This window comes from Varroa destructor, unplaced genomic scaffold, assembly GCF_002443255.2.
Source record: "Varroa destructor unplaced genomic scaffold, Vdes_3.0 BEIS01000001.1, whole genome shotgun sequence".
Classification (NCBI taxonomy): domain Eukaryota; kingdom Metazoa; phylum Arthropoda; class Arachnida; order Mesostigmata; family Varroidae; genus Varroa; species Varroa destructor.
The window spans coordinates 35172098-35200065 of record NW_019211454.1 but is presented as its reverse complement, the minus strand read 5'-3'; the positions used below and the strand labels follow the sequence as shown (position 1 = coordinate 35200065).

General features: G+C 42.7%; 3 long non-coding RNA genes across 5 annotated transcripts in view; 1 reads left to right on the top strand and 2 right to left on the bottom strand.

Moving 5' to 3' along the window:
* LOC147758562 (uncharacterized) overlaps positions 1 to 27968 on the bottom strand; it is a 107429-nt gene that overhangs the window by 63309 nt on the left and 16152 nt on the right. The gene's annotated exons all lie outside the window — the stretch shown is intronic.
* Positions 301 to 7347, bottom strand: LOC147758564 (uncharacterized). The gene is made up of 2 exons (XR_015318643.1): positions 3839 to 7347; positions 301 to 1788 (listed from the first exon to the last, which is right to left on the bottom strand). It is a non-coding gene; the product is annotated as an uncharacterized LOC147758564 (long non-coding RNA).
* Positions 1784 to 27912, top strand: LOC147758563 (uncharacterized). 3 transcript variants are annotated; one of them, XR_015318638.1, is made up of 3 exons: positions 1784 to 2274; positions 22076 to 22132; positions 23208 to 27912. It is a non-coding gene; the product is annotated as an uncharacterized LOC147758563 (long non-coding RNA). The 3 variants fall into 3 exon arrangements; XR_015318640.1 differs by lacking the exon at positions 1784 to 2274 and adding an exon at positions 15894 to 15979; XR_015318639.1 differs by lacking the exon at positions 1784 to 2274 and adding an exon at positions 20805 to 21825.

Sequence of the window (27968 nt, the reverse complement as noted above, 5' to 3'; positions counted from 1 at the left end):
TGTCTGTTCAGTGTCGTCGGTCGTTCTAGCTAGACGCCTTTACAAAGGATAGCGCTGTGCTGTCGATCAATGGCCGCTGCCCCCATGTCAATAGCATAAGAAAACGGGCCTGCTAGAGGGTGTACAGAGATCAGAAGGCGATAGCAAAGAGGCTCCCTTTAAAATATCAGATATAACCATATCGCTGCTATTCCGCACGCATCTGTACGAAGAAATGTCTATTGATACTGTACAACACAATTGTTTCTGCAGTTTATCTTGAAATTCAACTTTGCTCAGTGATATTTATGTACACGTACATTTATCTAATTTGACGATAGACTAATTTATTAAATAGGTACTGCGCTCAACGAAGTAAATACAAATTGATTAATAACAATCGTAATAAATTTCTGCTACACAAATATTCTCGAGCGAGAGTTATATAACTTGATAATTACAAGATAGGAAATTTAAGCTGCCTAGGTTACACATTTAGAACTATATTCGACTCCGTATGTTCTTTATAACGGACTAATCCATGATACTTTACTAGGCTTTGTTCTATTTAATCACATAGATCGTGTGGCATACGCCGATGGTGGGAGTTAAGTCTACAATACCGAATTTATTAAAGCGAAGCTTGGCTGTCTATACCATCGAATATAATTTTTTGATTTGTGGATAATTTTTGCACATTTCTTGTACACTTTCACTGTGCACATGGCCTTGTTGCTACGGTCGACTGGAAATCTATGTATATCGTCCATATTTTGCCCCTATGCTTCGAAGAGGGGGCTGGTAGAAAATAAGACATTGGCATGGCGAACGTCGTATATTCAATGTAACCCGTTCCATTCCTCTTTTTTTTTTTTTGTTGCGTTTAACATTTTGAGTTGCGTTTTTGTTTTGACACAATGACAACATGTTACAGGACGTGTATGCGGGAAAAAGTGCCGCTTATTTGTTTTTTTTAACTTGTTATTGGCATATGTGTGCTTTGGTGGGGTTGCATTTTTTCATCTTTCATTTGCCACCCATCGTCACTCCCCCCGTTTGTTGCACTTGGGCTTTCGTTTTAAAAATATCTATGCATTTGACACCTAATGTGTTTCTGTTAATTAGAATTCATGCGTGCATCCGTGTATATGCCCCTCAAAGGGATCTCTTTTACTTTAAACGTAACCGTTTGACGTGAAAATATCCATCTGGGCTGGTTACCGGTGACAAAAGACAGAATGCCTATTTTAATTTCTGCAGCTGACAGGGCGGCAAGACAAACATTTGGACTACTAGGTTCGATAACAGGTGTGGGCCCTTTCTCTTGGCGTTCGCGCGCGGGAAAAGACTATCTTCTATACATGTCCGTTCAACAGTACTACTCGTAATGATGTAACTCGTAACGCAAAAGGCGCTTATATGCGATCTTAGTTACATGCGGAGGTGACACAGGACGAAGAAGTCTGCACTGCGTAGTTTTTATTTGGCCCGATCGTTGCCGTCGTCACCAACACTCCTGGTACTGTGCCGTCCTTTTTTTCCTCACTTGTAGTAACGTCGCCGTTGGCTGTACATTGCCGTGTTCTCACACCAGTCGCGTATCGTTGCTGATTGACACGTACAGCAGCGAGAAGGAACCCGTCCTTCTGCTGTTTCCTGAAGGTTGCTCTTTGCTTCTTGGCAGCTTCTGCTGACGTCGCCTGCCATTCGATTATCACGGCATGACGGCGGCGTCGATACCTACCTGTCACTTTCTTTTTCGCTCGCTCATCGTTAAAAAGTCTTCTGAACCTCAAGATCTGTAAGCGCCTGTAAAGGCGAAATGGTTGCAGTGATTGTAAGAGCAATGGGATCTGTCCGGTTGAAGCCGAAGCTCCACCTAGCTGAACTCAGTTACCACTTTCCAAATATACGAGCGTATACACACATAAAGGCAACGTAACGGATTTTCTCATGACTCTGCTGCTTGATTGGACTTCTTTACGGCGATCGCTGCTGTAGAAGATCTCTAGTGGACAAACGCTATCTAGTGATATTATAACTAAATTGCAGCTCTTCGTTTCGGCTCATTATTTTGTGCACATAGACGCAGCAGGACTAAGTAGAAGCTTCGTAATAGGCTGTCTGAGATGGTTGGGTACATATACCTCCAGGCAGTAAGTTACCGTAAAGGTTTTAACTTTCGCTATCCGGTCTCGATTTTACAAGATGAAGGTACCCATGACGATCCGAGTATGCGTGAACAGATGCGGACCGGCAACCCCCGTTTCGCTGCCGAATGTTTGTGATAACACGGTTGGTGTATACATTTGTATTTTTTTTTTCGGTTTTTAGTGATTTTAGCATTAAGCCGTTCAGTGAAGACTCTGGGAGCTGTCACAGATATGCTATAAGTATCTATAAGGTAGAAGAACAGTATGTTAATAGCATATTTTTGTTTTTTCTGCAATTCGAGCAACAGCTTCTCAGCGCATGTTGAAGTGTATCTTAGAGAGAAAAATCGCTAGAAACTAGGTTCTCCAGGAGTCAGCACCATATACATTCGGTCAGGGAATCGCAGAATATAATATTTACAGTAACTTCTATTGCTGCGTTAATTACAAAGGGAATATGCTATAATAGTGCTTAGCTACATCGCCCTACCAGGGGCATATCGGCGGCTATATTTGTCCAGCTGATACAACGAAAACAAGCACAACGAATGTACATGATATCCTGACTGTTCATTTGTTATTTCTCACAGAGGCTATAGGTGTGTCTATGACAGTTATTATAGCAATAAAATATCTGTAAATTTGTAGGAATTTGGCGATACATGTCCAGAAGATTGAAAGGACTCTGTTATCTCAATATACTGCGTGTGAATATTAGTATTTATAATGATTATATTACGGTTGATATATTTATTATACGCGTCGCTAGCTGGTCGAGACCAGTTTCCTCTAGATTGACTGACGATGGTATATATATATACACTGAAAGACGATAACTTTACTGGTTAACTTCGAATATCTAAGTTCTAAGAAGGATGGAAACTACGATGTTTCGAAAACTGAATGCTAATGTTTGGCTATTTACTAAAATATGCACCAGAAATATAACATGTTACATTGCACAATAGGCAATAATAACAAAGTGATTCTGATCAAAATCCAACCTGGGCCTGCAAGTCAAAAAGGGAATAGATTATGGGTTTAATTATATAGTAATATCAAAGCTGGGAGAAACAATTAGGCCCGTGGTAACCAAGGGCCATTCATTTGATATAAAAAATATATATATATATATATATATATATATATATATATATATATATATATATATAGGAATCTCGTCTGCACCGGAAAATGTTAGCGACTAGTAGAAAATTAACTGCAACTTCGTCATCTCGTACTTGCTAGCTATTCAAAAATATGGAGCCGACAACCGAAATATGCAAGATGATCGACGTATATCTGACTGTTAGCTATATAATGCTTTTTAGCTTCTCCTTCATGCTCATTCAATTTCAAAGGATCGAATCACGACATCGCTAACGGTAGTCGCGATCAGTCAGTCAGAAAGCTAACCAAAGCAGGGAGCCAACAAGGCAGGCCGTACTGTCGGCCTAGCAAAAACAATCTCGGCGTTAAGTTCCTTTCTTCTTTGACCTGATCGAAAACATAGTTCATTCGTTCCTTTTCAACAGTCGCACAAAAGTCTACTCGTCTATCGTCGAAGATGATATGACGGTATCTCTTGTGCAACTCTGCCAGCCACCAGCTGACGCCATCAGCCTATCGTGATCGGTGAGGCTTGGACCTCGTTTTTTTCTCATGTCGGCGTCGCGTTTTTTACACCACAACAGAAGTTAACTCACCGCAAAAACAGCCCGCGCAAATCATCCAGTACCGATGAACACCCGCGAGCACCTTCAATCACCAAGGCAGCGTTGCGATTCTATTCGATAGCTCTGCGATCTCACCGTTCCTCGTGGCGGTGAGACACCATTAGACAGTCGAAACAGCGATCGCGAGAGCCATAACGTTATGCTCGAAATGGCACTTCCTATCATCATCATCTACGACGACACTTCAAAGATGGTCAGAGCAGAATGGACGGGCAAGCCGAAGACAACCTATTTGATAGGCTGAAGACATTAGGCGGTGAAGTGGCCTCAGCGTGATTCGCGCCACTTTCACCTGTAGTTGCTGCTGAGACGATTACCGAGGTTCATAACGTGAAAAGGAAAGGCCGAAAATGACGTGGGTGATAAACTCGACTTGGCGGGCCGATCGGACTCAAGCCACTGCGCGGAAGCTGAATCTCCACCGGCCGGCGTAACCGACAAGGCTTTTTCGTTAGATCGTTCGTCTGTCGTACTTGCTTGTCGCACCATTGACGCATTCGACAGACCATATATCTATTCTTCCATTGTCGTCATCGCTTCTTTTCTTCTGTGCTGTCATACTAAGTACATAATAGTGAATATGCTCCTGGCGTATACATTTTTGCGGCTGTAACCAAGTGCTTCTGAGAGACTTGTTGTCTGCCATCAAGACATTACATCTTGGCAGCTCATGCGTGTCGCCTTTGAAGTGTCACTTACAACAACAGTAGCAGCAGGCCTTGAAAACCGATCACACAATTATTGCTGCCACTCCCGGTGTTATAGCAACTGCGGATGTTAGTGAAACCGCACGTGAGTCAGACTCGGATGCTGATCACTTTGCTGTTAGGCACGACGGTCACGTTAGGAAGGGAAACCTGCCCCTCTTGCAGATGTTTTTGGTACGAGTACAAGAAAAAGCAGATCAGAGGTGGGAGGAAAATGTAGGCCGACGAACTTTTCAGCAAGGCGGGCTACTTTTTAACTTTTTTTGTTTGCATTTGTCCTATTGTTGAAAAACTGCCAGCGTACGTATACCTTGCAGGCCCAGAATCTGCCAGTAGGTCATGTTAGTCGAGAGAAGACGAGAAGGACGATAGTCTAAAGCGGGTTCACCACTGACAAAGTGGTCGTGTGGGAACCATAGTCGAATGTCAGCTCCGTAAATCGGCATAAGGGAAAGTCACATACCCATATGCACCGAAGCGGGTTTTGAGGAGCGAAAATTAATTACAGATTGAAAAACTTTGCTTAGCCACAACTTGAAAAAGCGGCACGTGCATGAAACAAGTTGCCTACGCCACCTTCTGCTCATTTTACTATACGTCCTATAGAAATTATTCACTCCAAATTAGATTGTTCACGATCAGTTCTGTTGGAAAGTACTTCTGGCGTGATCAGCACAATCAGTAGATCTGAATTGGTGCTAACACAGTTCGACGTGATGGTTACAGGAAGCAGGAAAAATACTCGGTCTGATTGATAAATCGTATCTAAACATTTATGATATTTTTATGTATAAACATTTAGTCGAGACGGGCCTGCTAGGCACGTCGCAGCTTCCACCGTCACCAACAAAATCGTAATATATACACAGCTGTCTCATCGGATAGTTCGGGAAGCTTTACCGCTGATGGCCATCAGTTCGTCTGAACGAACTATAGATGAACAAAACGCAGAATTAGAACAAAAAGACGTTCCCGCTCACACTACCGATCGGCGTGCCCATCTTCACTCGACCTAATTCCAACAGCTTGGCCAAAACTCGATAATATAAAAACAGAATCTTCCATCATTCGCTGGAAAATCTACCATTTTCCGTTTCCATCGACGGAAAGGTAATATTCTTTACTCCGCTCTACTACGATTAATTTCTGTAGTTTTGCCTTTGAACGAGTTGGGATATTGAACACGTCTGAATGCAACAGTACGCGCACCATTTTCTAGCGACCTTTTTTCGAACGACGATAGCTGAATCGCTTGTCAGTTTAATGTCAGTGTTGCCGGTTTGTCTTTTAATGCTAACTATATGAGAACCTAAGCAACATAAAATCAAAATTACACGCCCTTGCGGGCCAAAAGGTGTATCCGATAGTAATAATTACTGTTTTTTTTTTCTTTTTATTATGGCTAGGTCCATAGCTGTCAAGTTAATTTCAAGTTTCTTTTTTCTACACGAATTTCTGATGGTGGACATTTTATTTATTCAGCTCCCGTATAGGTATATACAATGAGCGTATAAAACCCTTACACAAAATTAATTATACTTGTAATTAGTATGATCCATTAGTAGTGGGCTTACGTTTTTTCAACTTAATAGCAGTCCATTAAGACAAGTATCCCTTGCTGAATCGTTTATTTGAATAGCACATAAAAAAAAAAAAACATGCCCGGCAAAATAGTAGACCAAATGCCCCCCATGAATATAAAACGGTTAGTTTTTAGGTCTTCTAGAGATGGCATGGTGTTATCGTGAAGGTTATGCAGGCGTGATGATGTGTCGTAAAGTAGCTTTTGTATGTCTAGATCGGTTATTGAGTGTGCCGATTGTAGCACCGATAAGGGAAAACTCAAATGCAGTAGCCACGTTTACCATTCAAAATCTTCGGTAGATTTAACCAATTCGAACTGAATAAGACTCAAAGGCCATCAAACGAGTAAGTCAAAATTATGTTGGGTTGTAATATACCAGTTACGTTTGTCAATTTGCCGTACCTCAGTGAATTTGTCCGTTGCTATGTTTACACAAAAACTACAATTGAGCGTTTTCGATGAAAAGGCAGATGAAGGTACGGCCAGAGACAGAGACTTGTTCTTTGCTGACCAACTAATTCGTCAGCTAAAATAAAGCCAACAGATAAACATTCGATTGGCTGTTTTGCTTATCTATGTTGTCATCTGTCATGGTAATTTTTTGTTATAACGGGGGCAGCAGTCGCACATCTCAACTACCGTCTCGCTCCAGCCGTGAAAGTGAGCGACCAAATCAGAAAATCAAGGCCAGCTCTGTCGGGGTTTGATTTTCAGCTATCGAATTCACATATTTACTAGTGTCCTAGTTTTAGAGGATAACATACGCAGCCTCTCTGTTCTGTGCCTTCTTTATAACATTTATGTATGCGCTGTGGACTGACTTGTTTCTTCTGTCCTGCCCATTTAAAAACTATACTCTACTTTTATAATCATAGATAGTGTGTACGTTTTCGTTTATATAGTGTCTATTTGCCGAATATTAAAATGCAAAAGAAACTAGTTCATCATCCTAGTCATATCGTTGCGAAACCACGCTCTCTCATAGTAGCCGCTGTTAGCCATTGATATTTGTCGCGTTCTGGCATCTTGAGACGTATTCCGCAGTTCTAACGAGAACGAAATAGATGGACGGCAACTGTAGCTCGCGGAAAACGTACCGCGCAACGGTACGCGCTCTGTTCAGTGACGTTTCTGTTTGGCAGTCCTCTACCATCTCGTCATTGTTCCTATGCCAATCACATTAAGAATATGGGATACGAAAGTTTCGGATAGAAAAATAGCTGATCATTGTACGCTCGAGTCGATTTTTCGACCGACCCAATGGCAGTGGCAGTGGCAGCGTCAATGTAAGAGATAAGCGATGAAGAAATCTTTCACTAAATACGAATAGACAGCGTGCATTTACCGTGAGGTATTTGCACTTCATTGTAATAACCGAATTCGCTGATAATAATAATCACAATTATTATAAACTTGTGAAGTGTGTAACTTGTTTAGAAAATTGACTATATAAGGAGATCATGTGACAGCGGGAACAACACATAACGTTTCTGCCTTGTGTCCCCGTTCTCAACGGGAACCGCACATTTGTCTATCAGGCTTCAATGACTGCCAGGGGGCTGTACTGTTACGTTTCGGATCATGCATCATTTTAAGATTTATTCAATTTGGTTCGTATTGTTTATTAGCTATTAGTTCTAACGTAGATAGTAAAACAAAATTAATCACACACCCAGAGACGCGGATAGACGCCCGTCGACAAAAATCGCTACGTTTTTACTATTGATTTGTAAGCTTTTTTATGAGACGCCTAGACGGGGGCAAATTTCATTTGCATTCGATTTCGCCGCGCTGTTTGATTTATGGCTAGACAAATTCAAGGTTTTCTCTCCGGAGTTAGTCAGTCCGAGTAGGCGCCGCTTAACAACCGTGCGAAACAGCTTCAGGCCTTTCTCACCTTGTCGTTTCGTCCCATCAAAGGAAGGCTTTGCAAGCTGTTTACACCTACAACTCCAACAACAGGTACACACCGCAGAACAGATCGTTCCTCTCCGCTTTTGGCGCCATCGAGCCAACCTTACCGACCAGCTGCGATTGGTCATCAGCTGATCTCCACAGGTGGAGCACTCACCGTGACGACCCAAAGAAAATAGGTAGATGATGAGCTGACGACGCACAACAGGCGGACACAGGCCAACAGATAGGTGGTATGCATCTAACTTGGGCTACTAAAGAGGAAAATCGCTAGGCAAAACGGTGTCGTGTCCTGCTGTCTGGTGAGCGTTCAATTTTGAGCGGTAGATCGGGCCGACTAGTCGACAGAGAGAAAGAGAGACGCAAAGAGCTAGCAGACAAGAAAGAAAAGAGAAAGGGATTCCCGGAGTTCTCCGTTTCTCCATTGCTGTCAGCCTGTTTGAATCGATCGTTTCGGCTGCGATGGGAACCAAAGTTGGTTCTACGGCCGACATCGATGATAGTCTGGACGATGCAGGTTTGTTCACTAGTATCGCTTGCCCTCCCCGATGCAGAAGATGTTAGCCCCAGCACCTAGTCGCTAATCGACGAAATCCAGCAAATTATCTAGCTGGGTGATTGAACTGTTATGGTAGACATAATATGCGGTGTTGCGGCATGGCCTATCTGGTCCTAGCAAGGTAGGCAAGAACTTTTACGCATAGCATAAGTCTACGACAGAAGTGAAAACGAACAGAAAGGCGAAACTCATTTGGCGTTATCTCACATCTTAAGAGACGTTCGCCTGGATGAAGAGAGGGCGTTCGAACCCCGCAGTACCTCTACAACGACTCACACAGCATTATCAGGGTGCTCGTTACTCGCGCATTCCTTCCCTTCACGCCATGCCTAGCCCCCGCTCTTCAGGAGGCTATGGGTCAGCTATGCAATTGCGGCGAGTCTAGTTCGAAGCCACATCCAACTAGCACTACCCACAGGCCGTTATCGTCCAACGTCTACGGTAAACAGGTACATTTGTAGATAGGCGATAGGGGGGGGGGGAGGGGATAATTGCCTGGACGCTAGTTCTGCTAAAGCCGAGTCAAGGCGGCTGGAACCCCAGCCCTACTACCTCGGTACATGCATGAATACAGGCAATATGAAAAAAACAATATAAGCTAGAGAAGATCTGCCACCCGATGTGTTTTGCGCCTGCTTTCAGGTGAAGTAGGCTGCTGTGATTATTACTTTGAAGACTGCTCCTAGTGCTCCTGTCGCGTAGGGTCGTGGGAATTTCGAGGGACATCAACGACTTCTCTATCATTTGATCTTCCTCGACATCGGGACGGTGCTATCGAACCGCAGATGATATTCAGGGCTATATCGACGCTGCCGGTGATAATGGTTGCACAGTGATACTCTACCTCCTCGTAGGCAGACCAGATGACACTGGGAAAGCGTCATTAAGTTTGAGGGGGATGGGGATGCGAATTCCCGGCTGAAAGCCACCGTGGGCGAACACTGACGAGCTTGATGCCAGCGAAACGATATCGGCAATCACAAGTATTCGTTGATCGTCATTATATTGAATTTCTCTTATTTTTCCTGCCTCCTACCCCTTTTAAGACCTGGGTTAGATGCTAAGCCCATCAACCTGTCCCTCATGAAATCGACCTGATATGGTAATTGCTTGTGTGGCAATGATCATTCGTTCTTGTTTTTTTTTTCGATAAAGCTACTAAGATACTCAGTAGTAAATAAATAAGACTAACGAACGTTAGCGCTTTTCGAATCATTGTGTTTCTGAAATGAGCACTTTCCATATCCTGTGGGGCCTAGGAACGAAAAAGATGTTTTAAAATCGTTAGACAAAAAATGCCCTTTTATTAAAAGTATTATACCGTTTTTTAGCAATTTTAAGCAATTTTTACGCATCAACACTTAACATAATTTGACTTTTATTTATATATATATAATATGTATTATTCAATGGCACCAAACCAGAAGTGCGTACTGGTGTTAACGAAAATGATTACCAGATATTAATCATCAGCAAAGTTAGGAATTGAGGAAAATAAGGTATTATTATTATTATTATTATTAGGTTTACAGCTGCTTGTATAACTTCCATGTGATTTCATTGATTTATTAGTCAGAAGCTCAGAAGATTCACTCTGGCAAATTCTTGATGCTACACGTAAAAAGAAATAATTTAAAAGACTTGTTTTTATAAAGATAATAACACAGAGGAAGAGCCAAAAACCATTAGCATGTAGAAAACATGTGCATGATACAAAGACAAAATGGCCGCATTTGTGTAGGCTCTAGCATACAAAACTTTTTTGAACTGGCAACCCTTTCTACACTCTTCATGGTGTTAACGGAAGTAACCACTGGCAATTCAACGGTACACCGAACCAATCTAGGACGTATATGTGAGAAACATCCTAACTATAATAAATTTTCCTAGCGCTGAATGGTCGAACCGTAGCCCCTGGTTTGTTGCTTGCCGTTCGCAACGGTAAGACTAGCGCTAAAATCGAGTAAGCAAGTCGTAAACATTTAATGTTCGTATATGCGTATATATGCATACCCACAATGATCCTTCAGTCTCAAACCATAGAAAGCAACGGGTATCACACGTCAGTCATAGTATCTCAATATAGTCTCGAAGTCTTGATCAGCTATAGGCGTATCCTTCATAGGCTTCAGCTAGCGAGAGAAACGCTGAGGAAGAAATGGTCGTTGACCTCTTGTTCCGTTCGTTCCATCTTTAGAAGCTGGTGTCCTTTGTCGACAACACTATACATTTACATACAGATAATTAACTATTGCAAAGACATAATACTTCAAATGTAGCTCTCTAAATGTTCGCTCTCTGTTATTAGAGCTTTTGGCACGATTACGTTTCTTCAGCGTTTTGCAAGCGTACAGTCCTCATATTTAGCTCACCTGCTTCGTTTATTCGAAACGTGGGTATCTGCGGTGAGCAGTTACACGGACACGTTGAGAACCTTTTGCTGAACATGGCTAAGCACCCATACAAACTTGTCCAATTAGTAGAGCCATATTAAGCCTGTCTTTTTGCACTATGTTTATTTTGCTGGTCCAATATAATAAGCTTCCCCTAGATATACGTGCTTATTCTATAATTGTCAGCACGTATGGTGAGGATTCTGAAAACCGCCAGTCACCTGGGCTTAGATCTAAAGCGCTACGTCCATGATGAGGCAACTTTGTTCAGGTTTCTCTTTCAACTGCTAATGCAGCTTGGAGTTATCATGATAAAAAAATGTTTAATTTGTGTGGTTCAGTGTCAGGGAATAGGACTGGACCCACGAAATAATAGGCTACCACAAAAGGCCTAATTGATGCAGGGAGGTTTTGTTCGACAGATGAAAAGTACGAGAAAATAGCCAGCGACTAGGCCAAGGGGGAGTCTTATTCGGGTCGATCATCGATCTGACTATAAATGAATAAGTTCATCACCGATCATCTTACCAGAAAATGTCCGTTACACAATATGTATAAGATTTCAGATTAAGCTAGATGTCCAAATAGGCAACAATAGGCAAAACGGACTTTTTGTTTTCGTGTGTCCTTTGGCCATTACCAAAAGTCCCGGTGCAGTTCAAATCAAAGGAATTGATGTGTAGTATTTAATCCTTAGCCGGAGTTTACGTGGATACAGGAGTGATAATAGGCAATACTTTTGCCCTTTCTGGGCTGTTAATGCTCAGAACCTTCTGGTGAAATATATAATTGAAGCCGTTGACATGCGCCATGATGCAGAAATGCTGGAACGAACGTACAAATCACTATTGCCACGATAGACGAACGAGTAGCAGTGCTATCCTCTTTAGGGTGTAGACATGTTGTAGCCCAATTAGTTTCCGCAGAAAATGCTCCCCGATATCGACCTTTGCATTCTAATCAGAAGAAAATCAGAGGCGACAGATCGATGATTCCGAATCTATCACTTTCTTTCATCGATATATATATACTCTATACGCCTTTAACCGACTGATACGAGTGAATAACAAGGGCGTGAGTACATAAAAGGAGTGAGTTCTGTGAAATTAATTTATTTGTAAATAAATTAAGTGATGTCCGCGGGAACGCGATGACATGAACATCATTACGTGTCAAGCTTCTGTTCGATCTCCGCTCTTTTCGGGACCGAGTAGATATATTATAATTAAGCTCACAGTATAACTGTAACAAAATTTGCGCGCTGGACACGAACTCATGAAGACATACAATCGCTCGAAAGCTAATACTTAACGGATCCGTAATTTATCTAGGCTAGATATGCGGAGAAACATCACCGATAGCCATACCAGCAGAAACACTGTCTATCTCGGCTGTACTCACTAACGAACCAAGTACGGTTCAGAGCTGTCCGACGGTTATGAAGCGTCAGACTGCTTCGTAATCGACTGAAATTGACGTTGATTCCTTGTCGCCATCATATAGCAATACCCAACTGAGACGGTTACATCAGTACTATTATTCAGAGGTAAAGCTACATGTTGAAACGCTGTTATCTCATTCCAACGTGAGTCAGCGAACAGCCATAGGAACTAGACCTACAACTATAGCCGAAGCAAACCTTTTCTTCGTTAGCGCTATATTTCTTCGCTCTCGATGTCTTGAAACGATGACAAGAATGAAGCACTGCTGCGGAGCCCCCGACGCTTTAGCATCGTCAGAGTTGCCGCGTTCGACCGACACGCCAACGTTGTTGTATATGCCGCCGCAACAGCAATAGAATCGTTATAAGACGCTCTATCGATAGCAGCGTTGGTGGCATTAGGCCGTTTCGGTTCGAGCAAGACTCGACGCGGAGTCAAGCAAAGGATCGAGCGGACGGACAGGCATCGACTCCGCGGGGCGATCGGGGGGCCCGCGGTACGGTGCCTCTCGCCCCTCGGTCCAACACCGTAGCCAAAAGCATCAAGACGGCGAAGACGCCGATAGAGGAGGCTTCGACGTCGACTAAGCAAATCATCGATCGAAGCGATTGTTCTGCAATAGCGGACGAACACTTGTCGAATATAGGTGGTAGCAGAGCAGAAGCAGGGGACAAGGAGCCTTCGATAGAAACTCAGCAACGATTGCCGTAAATCCATAGACGAGCGTCTGGTTTTAGTTGGCGTCGCTTGATGTCGCTAGTACTGTTACTGCAGCACCATCATTCCGTCTGAATAAGGGCATCCGAAAGAGAGAGAACGGGCTAGACAGTTCAGAGAGACGTGTAGGGGGACGGCGACACTGACGTTGGCGACGGCAGCAGAAGCTACTTGATTAGATTAACCGAATTCGCTGGAGGTCGCGTCAACCGTTTTAATAACTACGGTGAGGCCACTGAGACCCGCTGGTGCCCTTTTTGCTTTCTTGCTGCATTGGTTCGCCTCTAAAGAGAAAAGAACGTTTGGGCAGAAGACAATGGTTTGCTTCGTATTATATGCTACCCAAACATAGCTAGCTTAAGATGGCATAGGAATATAGACAGTCTGCACTCGCCTTCTGTATATTGTATGCATTTTACGAAACAAATTCTACCCCTTAATAGCATCTTTGATAGATCCTCGTACTAAGTGTTCGTATGTATTTACTAATAGCAAGAACGGATTTAGTTTATTGACGACTTTCTTAGGGAAAACTTACTGAGTATTGAATAGGTGCTGAATAATTATCTCATAAACTGTATGAGCGTTTTTTTTTACTAGAGAGGGGCATCTAGGAATGATAATGAGCTAGTTAAAATTATGGTTCAATTCATACTGACTGAAGTATCTTTATGCTTACTACAGATTCAATTGGATACCTTAAAACAGAGTTACGCAACTTCTTGACAAGTTAAATATATGTGATCAACTGTAAAATCGCTCCCATCCTTGTTGTACGCATAAATGTCATAGTATTATATAGCTCAACCGTCTAAAGCCGTGCTTTTTGCCGAGGCTCATGCAGTTGAAAGTTGCTTTTAGTAAACAAGCAATGAAACATATTCGAAAATGTCTGGACAGAACCTCTTTAATTTAAGTACTTTGAAGCAAGTATATTGGACATAGATTTTCACAGATATCCTTTGGTTGTTACTTTATGAGCATTATTAATGCCACAATGATAGCATGTGTGTTGATCCAGATAGCGATCGTGTGACAGGTCGTGCAGGGCAGTTTTTCAGACAAAAACCTCAAATATCTCAGCAAATGGAAAATGCAATAATACGTTCGCATGATCCACGACAGACACAGGCCTTGTACGGCCCATTGGCACAGGGTTAATTTAGCAAAGGTATATTCATTTTTGGAACAATCGAAATCGAAAGAAAACCAATCTACCGATGATTGTGGACGCAATCTTTTTCCATAAAACAATGATAACGTAGTACAAAATACATCCTGTAGGTCGTTTGAAATGATCTTTAAAAAAAGGATCTGTTACGGCGATATTTTCTATAGATGCAACGGATGATGCGAGATAGTACGGTGCTTACAGGTTTTACTAGGATCCGTAAAGGGTACATAACATGGACTTGATTGCTCATTCTTCTTAGAGTTTCATCCCTAGTGCGGGTTGTAACGATGCTCTTATATGGCACCCAGACTCCTCTTGTTTATAAAGCTGTGATATGATGATTCGAAATCTTTGGCTCCAGCCAATGGCTTGAGTCGATAAAAGCACCTATTACGTACATATCACTCACGATACGAGTGTCTAGATCAAACTGCTCTTATAATATGTGGTATATCTTATTTAGCAGACAGGCAGTATTCTTTAACGGCACGCCAACACTTGACCTGGCACGTACTTGTAGCTAAAACAACTACACGTACTTGTGCTAAACAGAAGCGGTCCTACCCTACGAGAAAGAGATAACATTGAAGTATTATTCAATTTTATGAACATTAGGACAAACGAAATTTTAAATATTCGTATTTTTATATCTAACTTGGTATAGATGTATAATAGGAGAACAACTTATTTTTCTCCCTGTCCCTGTGTATTTACGACTATTGATTAGGTAGTCAGATGAACTTTAGAGCCTGACGAAGTCAAAGCAGTGAATCTCCCAGATTGTTTGTCCTATTCCATCCTACCATTGTCGCGCTACGAAAGACTAAACGAACATTGTATTAGCTCGAGCGTAGTGATTCAAATCGTTCCTTTTCTCGCACAATCATACTATAGGTATCTTAAAAGCAGTCGCAGCAGGTCCTCTTCATGAAATGCTCACTAGACTCGAATGTCCGTTTGGCATATTTGGCTAGTTCCGCTGCTCGCGCTACGTTCTGTAGCCGCTGGCGCATACGTGCCGCTCGTAACACTCGGTTCTAGTTCTACGCCGCTTCACTCAAACACTAAACTTCTTAACTATACTCAGCATTCTGCTGTCATCTCCCAGGTCATTTTCCATGCTCCATCCACCTTCTCAAGGCATCGCTCTTAAGAGAGCGTAGCGCGCCTTGGGCCTATCTTGAGGCTTGAGACTGCTACTGCCGCCGCTGCTAAAGCAACAATCAGCAGAATCAACATCAGCAAACGGAGAAGACTTGGGCTTGACGTTGTTTCGCGCTTGAAGAGTGATCAGCCTGTTTGGCTGTGTTAATAGAACTCCGTCGTCATGACGATGACAGCGACACGAGCCTTCTGCGCAACAACTCTCACCTTGAACAATATACTAATCGCAATATGACTGTCGTAACCTCGCTCGTTCTCTAAGCAGCACCAACGCTACATCAACGGTCGAAAGACCTCCGTGCCATCAGTGCTGTCCAGCTCACTCCGCGTGAACGCGTGTGTGTGTGTGTGTGTGTGTTTGGCTTCTTTTTTTTTATTGCAGTCTAGTACATGAGACGCTGTGACGCGAACGGAAGAAAGCGCAAACTGCTGGATGGACGGGTACAGCTGAGAAAGGTCGGCCGGCCGGCGCTGGAAGCACAATACAGATCGCTAAACACTACAAGCTACGCTAGGTACTAGTAGTCAGCCTTTGGCTGATGCACAGAAAGAGCTGTCGATAAAGGCAGACTGTATGGTCAGCCTAAACAAGCAGCCAACGTGCGCGTATTTGTGTACGCCTGCGTGTGTCTGTGTGTACGTGCATGCATGTGTGCGAAAGCAAGAGGGGTCTAATTGCCTAAAAAGCTGAGTGCTGATATGCCTTCTCTGCCTTCGAACGAGAGTCCAAAATCAACGAAGGCTCGCAACGCGAATAGGCCATGAGCAACAGCAACGTGACCGGGCCTGTTGAACGAAACCATACGACCGCTAACATTTCACAGTATTATAGTTGTAATGATAGCAGAATGCCTAGTGTCGTAGTTGTAGCGGTAGAAGACTAGTTTGGCCTCAATAAAGAAGAAATGACCGGTGGTTTTTAAGGAGTTTGCCCCTCCCCCCACCCCCCAGGAAGCGCCTCAGCAAAGGATAGGGGAACAGAGATCTAGTTCAACTAGGCAAGTTAACGTCCGTTCGAGATAGTATGACCATTAGAGATTGCTTTAGAATACGATTAATTCATCCAAGTTAACTTGAAGTAGATTATTATTGGTATAGTTAGGATGGAAACGAGAACGATTACGACCTAAAATGATTTGAGTAATGTCCACGGCTCTTTAGTCAGTGGCATAAGTGGTTGCTATAGGTCTGCTATGGTGCGCTCATTGAGCAAGGTCCTAAGCGGATACTAGAGACAAGAAATATTCAGCCCTTTAACCTATCGTTTTAAAAACTGCTCAGTAAAACGAATTAATAAATGAGAAGCTCTTTTGATTAAAATCTATAATGATCATCCCAATAAAATGGAATTAAGATTTTTACCACAATTACGAATACGTGCTAAAAATGTCACTTCAACGTATGGCACCAAACTGTTTTATGTCCATATTGAAACATGTGTTATACGAAAGTTCGTATTGATCAAGAGTGTAAGAAAGCATTTTTATTATAAAAAAAAAAAAATGTACCGTACGTTGATAGATGATAACATACAGGGGAGAAAAAGGTGCAATTATATTGATTCATATCCAATAGAAAAGACTTGTCTCATGCTCTCCGCACCACATGTAGATGTGATAAGGGGACATGTAGATCGACAAAAAGTAAAATAAAATGATTATTTATTTTATTACTATATTAATTTACACTCACTCAGACGATCATAGCTAATATTATTCTTATTTTTTCAATAGACTTATGACTCATGTGGTGGATGTTGGCCAAACTAATCGTGCTCGAATAAAGTGGGTGTTAATGTTTAAATGAGAAAAAAACGATTTTAGAGATGTTGCGGTGGATGTAACTACGAGAATTATCGACTAAATTAAAATATTCTTCCTAAAACTGACACCGTCATATACAACACGACTAGGACTGATAACGGGGCTTGATACCTTTTTGATGTATTTTACAACATATTAGGTCCAACATAGTGGACAGTCAGTTTCTGCATTGAAGCATAGGACCGGGACTAAACGTCTTCAGCCTTCACACTCGATCATAAATGGTAGTACTATTCCAAACAGTAACCGAACCAATAAGCATAAATACACTATCCGTATTATAAGCTTGTTTGATTCGTATAATCTATGCTTCGTTACCGCAATAGAGCAAATTCTTGAAGTAGGTGTGGCATGTTCCTGAAATCTGGGTGAAGTGCGTTAGAACGCTGATTACTGAGCGCGGCTTCTATATCAGTGATATATTAAAAAAATGCTATATTATCTAGTAAATGTTGAACTGCAGGGCAATAAGCAGCACGATTTTATTGTATAGGCAAAAAATAATCCAGCCCCACTTTTTCTTCGTCAATAGATTGTCAACTGAAAGCTAAAAACATGAGCCATCAGACGCCCCTTCTGTTGTGTCGCATTTCTTCTTTCGTTTCTAGTGCAAAAACGCCATCACTACTTGTTGTGGTTCCTTCATATTTGTCCTCGTCTAGAGGACAAAGCCTAAATCGATTAGTATGGAGATCGAACAATTAGACACTGCCGATGAAATGGTGCCTAGTCGCATCGGTGTACATCAGAATGAGCGTCATTACGGGACTCAAACGAAAAATTATCACAAATTCAAAAGACTAACAACTTCTAAGCGCGTCGTCCGCGAGGACCAGACGCGCTGGTCGCCGAATCGCCATTCAAGGCACGATCTTGACCGGCAGCGCAGAAAGTTACTATCATTATAGTCATTGGCTTGTGATTAGGCAAGCCCCTCCGCTAAACCATCAAAGTATCATGTAGCGAACGCATACGAGAGAAATGCAGTTGGTAGGCCAGCACTATAATTGTGAATGCGTTTTATAGTCGATTCTAGCCTACTATGTTGTAGACAAAAATTGCCTCCATCAATTGCCTGCACAGTCGGCACGGTAAGAATGATCCAGGAACGGCGAAAATACCCGCCAAAAATCAATAAGATTGAGCAGCTTCAGACTTGTTCGATAACAATGGTGTGCCTTCTGCTAGTGAAGAGGTTTGTGTCCGTCAATAACTTTTACTAATAATAAGAACCAACGTCGTCATTGTGATCAGAAGAAAAAAGAAGATCATTTAGTCTATTCTGCTCTGGCTCGACGCCGGCTCTCCACTCCCTCGCGCCGATTGTCCGGTCATGTGCTGCTGGCTACGCCGAAGTCGATAGAAGACAATGAGCAAATATTATTAACAAAGACGCATGCAGCAGGTAGGATACGTCGGAACGGGTCACAACTGTTCAAATTGTTGTTTTTGGAACAGAATCTGGAGTGATAGCCTTCTGGATCACGAATTTACTATCGGCAATAACAACAACAATATCATCATCAGTGCCGATTTTAAGACCATTCGTCTAGGGTAAATGCAGATCTGAGCTTGCGATCCGCCCTTGCACAAAATGTTGTCTCGGTTAAAACAGATAATAATGTCTAAAAAGTTCGATATTATGCTAGTAACTCTGTTCTTCATAGAACCAGATTTCATAATCTCTCAAATGAATGGGTTGCGGGGGCGGTTACGCAGCTACGTAATTTACCTGTTAAGGCCTCTTTGGCAATGAAGTGCTTTTATCTTTCGAGAAAAAATAAAACAGGGTAAACTGGAAGAAATCCGGCTATTAAAAGTATAGAAATAGCTGCGGATTACCTAGAAACACTACGATCACCAAAATTATAGCCGTGCGGCTTTTTTCTACGACCTTGTTTATTGGTTAATGCTGCCGATCGACTAAGACACGCGTTCACTGATCATTCCCTGGAAGACGTGTGACTAAGGCCGCCGCTGCTGCGAATGCTTGCCTACGGCGATGCGGGACGCTAACTGCCGTTCACGACTGACGCCTACCAGATGAGGAAAGGCTAGGGTTCGTTGAACGTTATCCCTAGTGCTGCAAATCGGATGCATCGCATCGAAATGCGCACGATTGCATCTTAATTGGGAAGTTGCACCTTTTCGAAGCCTCTTCGATGGGGGCGCCTACCCTCTGGTCCCGCGGGCGTCTACCTTAACGGTGGCCGCAAAACTGGTCATCGATAGAAAAATGTCGACGACAACCAATGGACATAAAAAAGGCAGAGTCTCAACAGAAACGTACCGAGTCACGCGTGTGCTTAGTGGGGAAGGAGGGGCGCACAGTTGAAAAGAGTGAGAAGTAAATGATTATCAGGTTGACCCATATGAAGCTCTCTCTATTTTTTCTTAAATAGTGTCCTAGCGCGTCCTTCGTCCAAACCACTGCTTTTATCTTCGAGTCGTCTTGTCGCGCTCTCCCTCCGTGTGGCTGACTGTTTCATACTCCATGCTGTAGTTCTATCCTATACGTATCTTCGTTGGTCTGTCCGTGTGTGCGCGGGCTTGAGTAACATATGTATATTTGCTTACAGCTTTGCCGATGCTTGAAAAAAATAGATATTGTGAGATCAGTCATCAATGACGTCATGTCGCAGCCTATTTTCTCGCTGATTACTGCATCGTGCCGCTGGTTTTTTTGTCCATACGGAGGGTGTTAATCTACTAGAAAGCTCAGAGGGCACGTTTTCGTGCTTGCTTTGCCATGGGGTTGTGCCCTCAGCTTCTATTCGACTCCGAATTGCCCTCTGTCTATCTGATATCCACGATGATGGTGGTGATGGTGTGCCCGATAGATCTAAATATGCACAAGCATGCTTTACATATATATATATATATAGATATATATATATAGGCTTATACAGGTAGAATACTTGTAACACATTTAACTTAATGCTCCCCTCGGAGAAGCGGTAGGTCGAGCTATCAGGAACGTGTCATATATGTAGCAGATTAGTCGATCGGACAAATTATAGAGAGGTCATGTTCCAGCTTAAAATAGGCAATCCAGTTTCCCTATGCGGACATGGACATGTATATTAAGCAACACTTGGCAAAGTGTAGAAACTAGTCGGAGTATGGACGATAAGCAGGAGAAATCGAAAACAAGGATTAAGGCCTATGGCCGGATGTGCGCAGTGCCAACCTCACTTCAGTAGGACAGCGTAAATAGCAACGATAGTTAATATCTATTGGGCGATCGCTCGATCAATACCATCAAGGAGATGAAAAGATGTGACAGAAACGCCATTTAATTTAACAGATCAACCCAAATAAGGAACATCTTAAAATATTACCTCGTCTAGCAAAAACACGCTAGCAAGAGGTTCCATCGAAGGTAATGATCTTTTGGCCGCTAATAACTGTCTCGCCGTGATCATGGGCAAAGTAACAAAGCACAATTTCACAATTGTAGGCCGAATGTAAGAATATAAGATATTAAAGATACGCGGTACCGACGTTAACAATACAGACATATAAATAGGGGAACAATCACTGTGGACATTGACACAAAAGAATAGGGTGCCGAGACATTGGCCGACAGCCGAGTCTGCGTGACGCCGCTGGCAAACATGACAGAGCCAGCCGTGTCACCATAACAGCCGTAGCCTAAAATACTTTAAGATCACTTTAAGAGTCAATGACAGAGTCGTCGCGCTCGGGTTTATCGACATCTGTCCGTTTGTGTGTGAAGGCATAAACTCCCGTTGTGTTTATGTTCGATGGATTTGTCGTTGTGAGAAAAATTATTGTGTAAGGTGCGGGGCAGAGTGGACCTATGTGGGCTAAAGCCGGCGATGGTATAAGCGGTGCTACAATGGGAGATTCGATGTTACGGTGAACTGTATTGAGTGATGGGCGTTCCCGCCATTCGTCTGTTCGAACTGAACCCGTTGTTTGAACGAGAACAGTTGGTAACGATAACGTAACCAACCATTCCGCTAACGCCTTAAGCGCAAACGGAAAATGGTGCTAATAATATATACTTAAGAAACACTCACACGGCGAAAGCTGTTGTGTAGAATAAATATAATAAACAACAAATATATCAATTGATGGAAGAAAGCATAGGCGGGAAGAAGTGCTGGGCCGAGAATGCAACAAATGGGTCGTTAACACCGAACGATCGCCGAACAAAGAAAACCGAATAGAGTAAAAACGGATTCTTTGTTTTTGCCAAAGAAATCTGTTGGTATCGTAGGCGGTCAGAGGGACAGGTGAAGGCTTACTGTGTTGATATTCATTTACATCGGTAAATGCACAGAAAACTCGTTCACGGACAAGGCATAAGCTTATATCCACACGTATACGTAAACCAAAAGACGGCGAGAAGCATAGCTTCTATAGCAGCAACCGCAATAAAAATCGTAATCTTGGTTATACAAGTGATTGGCCTGCGGTGTCGGTCTGCGGTCACTCTATAGCATAACTTAGGTAGGCCTCAAGACTACCACTAGACGTATTTATTAATCGATTAGCGCCAATGATGATAACATAATATCAACTCGAAAAGAAGTTCTTCCGATCTTTTTGAGTCGCCTTAGTAAGTAAGCGCATTATCCAATTGGTGTCAACTGACAATACGTTTGAGCAACATCCCACCCACAAAGTCAGTCCAAGTATTAATTCGTGAGACGCTAACGTAGAATTTCTGTTTCTGTTTTTCCACCTTTTAATTGGTTAGGCCCAATGCGGACAATAGCTTCGATCATTACCCGGTGCCAGATGATCCTACGTGAAGGTAAGTTGGAATAACTGTGCTTGAGATTGGTACGTACGTGTCGACACTACCTTATGATGTAGTGCTGGCGGTGTTGCGGTAAGTAAAGAAAGATGGTTGTTAGTCGAGTAGAGATTGGCACACCCTTGCATAGCGTATACCGATGTGTACCTACTTGCGAAGGTTCGGATGTGGCCGTTCCGAATTCACCGGTTCGTCCCCAGGCTCTATAACGGCTTCTCGACGTTGATGAGAACTGGAATTATGCCAATGTCAACAAGCGCAGCATCGCATAACACTACCAACATCCAGATGAGATCTGGGGGCCATTTTGCTTGCGCGAATCTGAAATGTTAGCAGGTTAAGGATCTGCGCAATGTGCCGCCTACGCCTAGACATGAAGAGCTAAATCGCTGGAATGAAAAACGGAAAATATAAATAAAGGAAGCCAGCACAACAATGTTCAACTTATACGTCAATGGCATGCACTGATCTAGATTCGATGAGAAAGACATTCACACTATAAACAAAGATGAAATGTAAATATAGCTTTGTGGATATTTAGCAAACTTGGAGTCAACAAACAACCGACCGTAGGCTTTTTTACACAGAAACGCTGCATCTGCAAACGTATATGCACTTGTGTATAATAAGCGTCAATTCTGTAGAATAAATTTGACATAATTTAACAGATCAGTCTTCGCCTCTCTCGATCGATCCCCACCTTTCCCCAGATCTTTCTCTCTCTGCTTCTTTGGGCTGTCCTATTGCAAACCGTTGCCTAGCCATTCTACACGAGACGCGCTCATCGAATGTAACGTGATCGTTGACATGGCTTGCTTGATTACTATTGGTTCGGTGTACCTGCTTGTCCCTCCAACAATTAGGTCTTTGTCGGCCAACAGATAGGTCAAAACGCGATATTTTTGGCGTACGCCGAAATGAATTATTTTTGATCGTTGTAGATTGAACAGCGATTGAGTTGTGTAGCTCCGTCGTTCTCTTACCAAACTGGCTATGCTCGTCGATATGTTATTTAGAACGGGAGCATCACGACGAATCATCTTTTAAAGCGACCTTCTTATTTCCGCCACAGCCACGAAGGTGCCAGCGGCCTCTTGATAATGGCAGCCAGTGATTCCTGATGAGCGGCAGAAGCAAGCGTAGACACTGTGCCTGTATCATCGATGAAGTCGTCACTACGCACTAGAAACAATAGCCCAATGGCAACGAATGGCGAAGCGATAGACGACCTCATCCACGTGCCCATCGTAGCAGCTTACGACGCGATTAGGTTTTTCGCTGTTTCCAGTTTTGGACGTCAGGTCATCGCATCGGTCATCCGAGAATCGTCACTCGCTCGTGGTGCGATGCCTGTCGGCCGGCCAATTCAGTAATCAGGGACGCCTCGAGTCGACATGACGGCAACGAAAACGACACCTGAACGATGTCGAACAGATATCATCAACGAAGCGAACGACGCCATTATAGCCCCTAGGCTAATCTTTAGCAACTATGAAAGTGTTCTTGAAGAATCCGTTAAACAAATGCAAACCTGTAGTGGCCTCGGAATAGTTTGAATAAGAAACAGAACATCATTCAATTCATGGAATCCATGTATATTTGTTCGATCCTTTGCATAAGTTTTAGATTAGCTTCTATCTAAATCGAAGCTTCCTGCTCTACTCTTAGATTATTCAGGCAACTAAAAGATTCAATGTCAAACGATTCGGATCGTAAGTCGATTCGGATCCGAGATTCCTTGTATATCCCGCATATCTGTTGTAGGAACAAGGGCGACATGAGAAAAAAGAAGCGGATTAATGTCACTTTTCGACGAAAACTGAAGGGGACGCTAATATGATGAGCCAGACTAAATCAGATCGCGGCTTAAAAATCAAATTCTTTTTACAGTACCTCGTACATGCGCACATTATGCATGGATACTTCGTCTAGTACCAGCTAGGTCGATAGAAAAAATATCTGTTCATATATAAACGAATTTAGTTCAACGTTCGGAACACTACAAGTGAGACAACAAAGATTACATGCGATATCAAAGTAGTATTTATTACATTTGTATGGAGCAATACTTCGTCACGCTTCTCTGACCCGATATGTGACGTTGAATAATTACGAAAGTGTGTCACCCTTCAGGTAGGATCAGTGATGAAGCTGCTTTTGTTTAATTTAGAAAAATGATTTCTTACAATAATCTATATACATACGTTATTGTACACTGTATACACAACGACGAGACTTTTTTGAGATAGTTATTTTCGGGATATTCTGTGTCTGCGGAATGTAACCATCCGTAGTTGGATAGGGTCAGTTTGCAGCCATCTCAAATGAACTCACACAGCCACGGGAATTATTATCGTCTAGACACAACTTGGCGAGAGCTGGGGTGCATCCATAGCCGCAAGCACTATTTATTAGCGAACGCGCATGTGGGATGAGGATGTCCCCCTAACCCCACGGAATGAGCAGTTCTAGCGGTAACGTGATTAGGCCCCGCAGCAAATTTCAGCCGACGTAAGGAGGCACGAATTCCTAAAAGAGGCCACACAGTGCAGCATTCTTCGTGAGAGAAACTTTGTAGCAAGGCAAAACGGGAGGCGGCCCACATAAATGCCCCATGTAGACGTACCGTGAATGCCCTGGCCGCATATCCACTGGAGTATAGAAACTGTTGGAAGGAACTACGCGTGTGTATTGTGTTGCCAGACGTTTGTTCTAAATGCGAGGACTATTCGTTGCTCAAAACTGAATAATAACAGGTGTACAAAATAACTGCAATTTATGAGAGATTTGTTTGATCGCAGCCTTTTGCAGATCGTACTGTTATGTTCTAGTTTACAGCATAACTAATTTGACATCACAACGTGCTAGCATTCACTCAGCTGGCACACGAGGTGGCTTCATCTCGCCTTTTTCTATTTTAATAAAATTTAATAAAATTTATTACTTATGTTTTTCTATTTTAATAAAAAATAATAAAAACAGTAGCTGTAGTAGGCAGTATTGCTTACCAAGATCTTCAAAAGGCTGGATTATTACAGAGATGTATTGCTGCAATCAATATATGTAGCATATAAATTTGTTCGGTTGTGATATTGAACTAATATGTAGCAGTTTTCCTGTTTGTAAGTACTCTGGCTTACCGCCCAGTGTCGACGAAAATGTTCACAGTTACCTTATACTTGCCTCCCGCCAACAAATCGTTGAGGTAAATACTATAACGTAACACCAACATATAGAGCGACACCAAATATTATTTTACTCTGTTCTCTAAGGCATTATGTTTAAGCTAGACATAGCAGCCTATAAGAGTAATGTAACACGAAAACTTAAAAGTTTTCGTGTTACTCTACTCTGTAACAACCACCCTAAACTAACATGATGATAAGCAATGTTCGTAACAGATGTTAGGTACGATCATGAAACTTCTGGCACCCACCGCTCGTACATATAATATGGCCTCAGTCTGCCAATTATATTGGGCCCATCGTATGACATTATCTGTTCAAACAGATTGCGTTTGATAAATGTACACGCTTTTTGCTCGAGTCGTAAGCACGATGAAACAAAGTGCACTCCTCTATCCGAATAAAACTATGCAAGGATCGTATGCACATGCACATGCACATGCACATGCACACACACACACACACACACACACACACACACACACACACACACACACACACACACACACACACACACACACACACCGTAAGGCATACTCTTCTAAGTGTGTACAATTTTATCTGTAGCATACGGTAAGTATCAGCGATGCAGTGGTTAAGGTCTTTGACCAAAGGAGGGCATAGTGGTGTACATATATCGCGTTCCTCTAGGATACGATCACTTTCCATAATATTTTTTTATAACTATTCTAACTAAGACAGGCTATATTATCAGGAAGATAATGTGAAATATGAAACAGGTCGCTGGCATCGGCGGGTTACAGCGTCGTCCACTCATAACGCGGCTTGACAGCGACTGACAGCCCGATAGAATACTTCAGCAATGCTATTTGTTCCCTAGCCCTTTATCGGACATTACTTCTATACTCGTGTGGACCTGTACGAAAAAAGAAGGAAATGTGGACACGTTACGCCGCTAATCAGGAAATAGCGGCAGTTGCCCAGTCCCGACTGGCGAATAGTGTTTTGAACATCTGCCTGGCTACGACGTCTTCTATCACTGTCTCCGTAACTATAAAACCGAAAGATAGATAGCAGCGACAACAAACGCCACAATAACCAGAATAGGCTAGAGGAGATGTGGACAAAATGTTATTCAACACAATATTCACAGAACACGCGACGAATCACAAAGTCAAATTGTCTGTCAAAGCTCTGCTTAGCTAAAATAATACGCATCACCTATCTCAACTAGCTGACTTTAAAAGTCAACAACAGAAACAATTTACTTTGAACAAATTCCTCGAGTGACACGAACAGATCGGCTGAGTTAATTTCAGATAAACGTAGAAGACATGGACCCTTGAACGTCTGCGACCAGACACAGCCAACATGGCGGCAGGGAAGAAGCATACCTATTATCGGCTCCATTTGGGTAGATTCCGTTGGCAAATTATTAACGCTAATAAGTTGGTATTTTTTAACCACGAGAAGAGCACAGAGATGGCAAAGGTCGTTCGTCGAGCCCTACCTCTCACCTTTGTAGGACAACATGCAAAAGTTAGGTGGAATTTGTGTGGTCACAGTAGCTTGCTCCAGGCTTGTAAACGGAACTTTTTAGCGAAATACGCTCCAAATAGGGCAGAAATGAAGGGGATTGGTTGAGTCAACACCCACTCTTACATTTATTCATTTGTCGGTGTAACGCCAAAGTCACTATTGATACGTTTCTTTTATAGTGTTCACCTGGCAAGGCGTCTCTTTTGCGGGTCGTCGTCTCTTCCAGCTATCCGATTTTTCCGCAAACCTAACAATGTTCAAGCTAACTGGTAAATAGTTTGTCTCCGGGATGGAACGAATCGAAATGCATTGGCAATATAACTACGCCATCAACCCGGCGTTCGTCAGTGACTAGAGGCTAGCAGTACATAGAAGGATCCTTTTTCCCTTCGCCCCGATCCGAACTTCGTTTAGATTAAACTGTGACCACCGTTACTACACTACCGTGATCAGATCGGCATGAACATCCATGGTCCCCTCCGAGGTTAATCATTCATTGTGCTCCCCATCGGGCTGTTGCAGAGCGAGAAAGATGGAGAATCAAAGAGAGAGCGGGAAAATGGCAGCAAAAGCTCGAAGGTGTTCTGTGGGGGCCTCCGTGATCCACAGGGAGACAGACGCCTACAGCAATGCCTGGCGTTTAAAACAGCGCTCTACCCACGCGAGCAGGGCGAATATGTATACATAGTTAGCGAGCGAGCCGTTTGCCATAAAGCGAGCATCGTTTCCATTAGGAATCAGATATACGTCTACAGGAAAGCCTATTAGATAGACAGACAGACATACATCATAAGTATTTATACATATCCGTTCATTTTCTTCTTGTTTTGATATAGACAGCTCGACAAGGGACAGCCTAAAAGGAAACCCAAATAAGCCAGTCTTAGCTGCCAACGGTCATCTGAAACAAAAGGAACGAGTGCGCTTGTATGGATACGACATCATCGAACGAACACTCTGTACTTGTTAGTTTGCTTAGCTGTCTTTCTTCGCTCAGACTAGTTTTAGCTAGTAGAGTCGGCAACATCAGCAACGAGTGCTATTGCCACTCAGTCGTCAATAAACAATCGCTTGTTATTATTTTGCAGCGGAGTTGGCCCTCGTACTTATTCGTTACAACTTTGTTGTCGCTCGACCTACTAGTATCA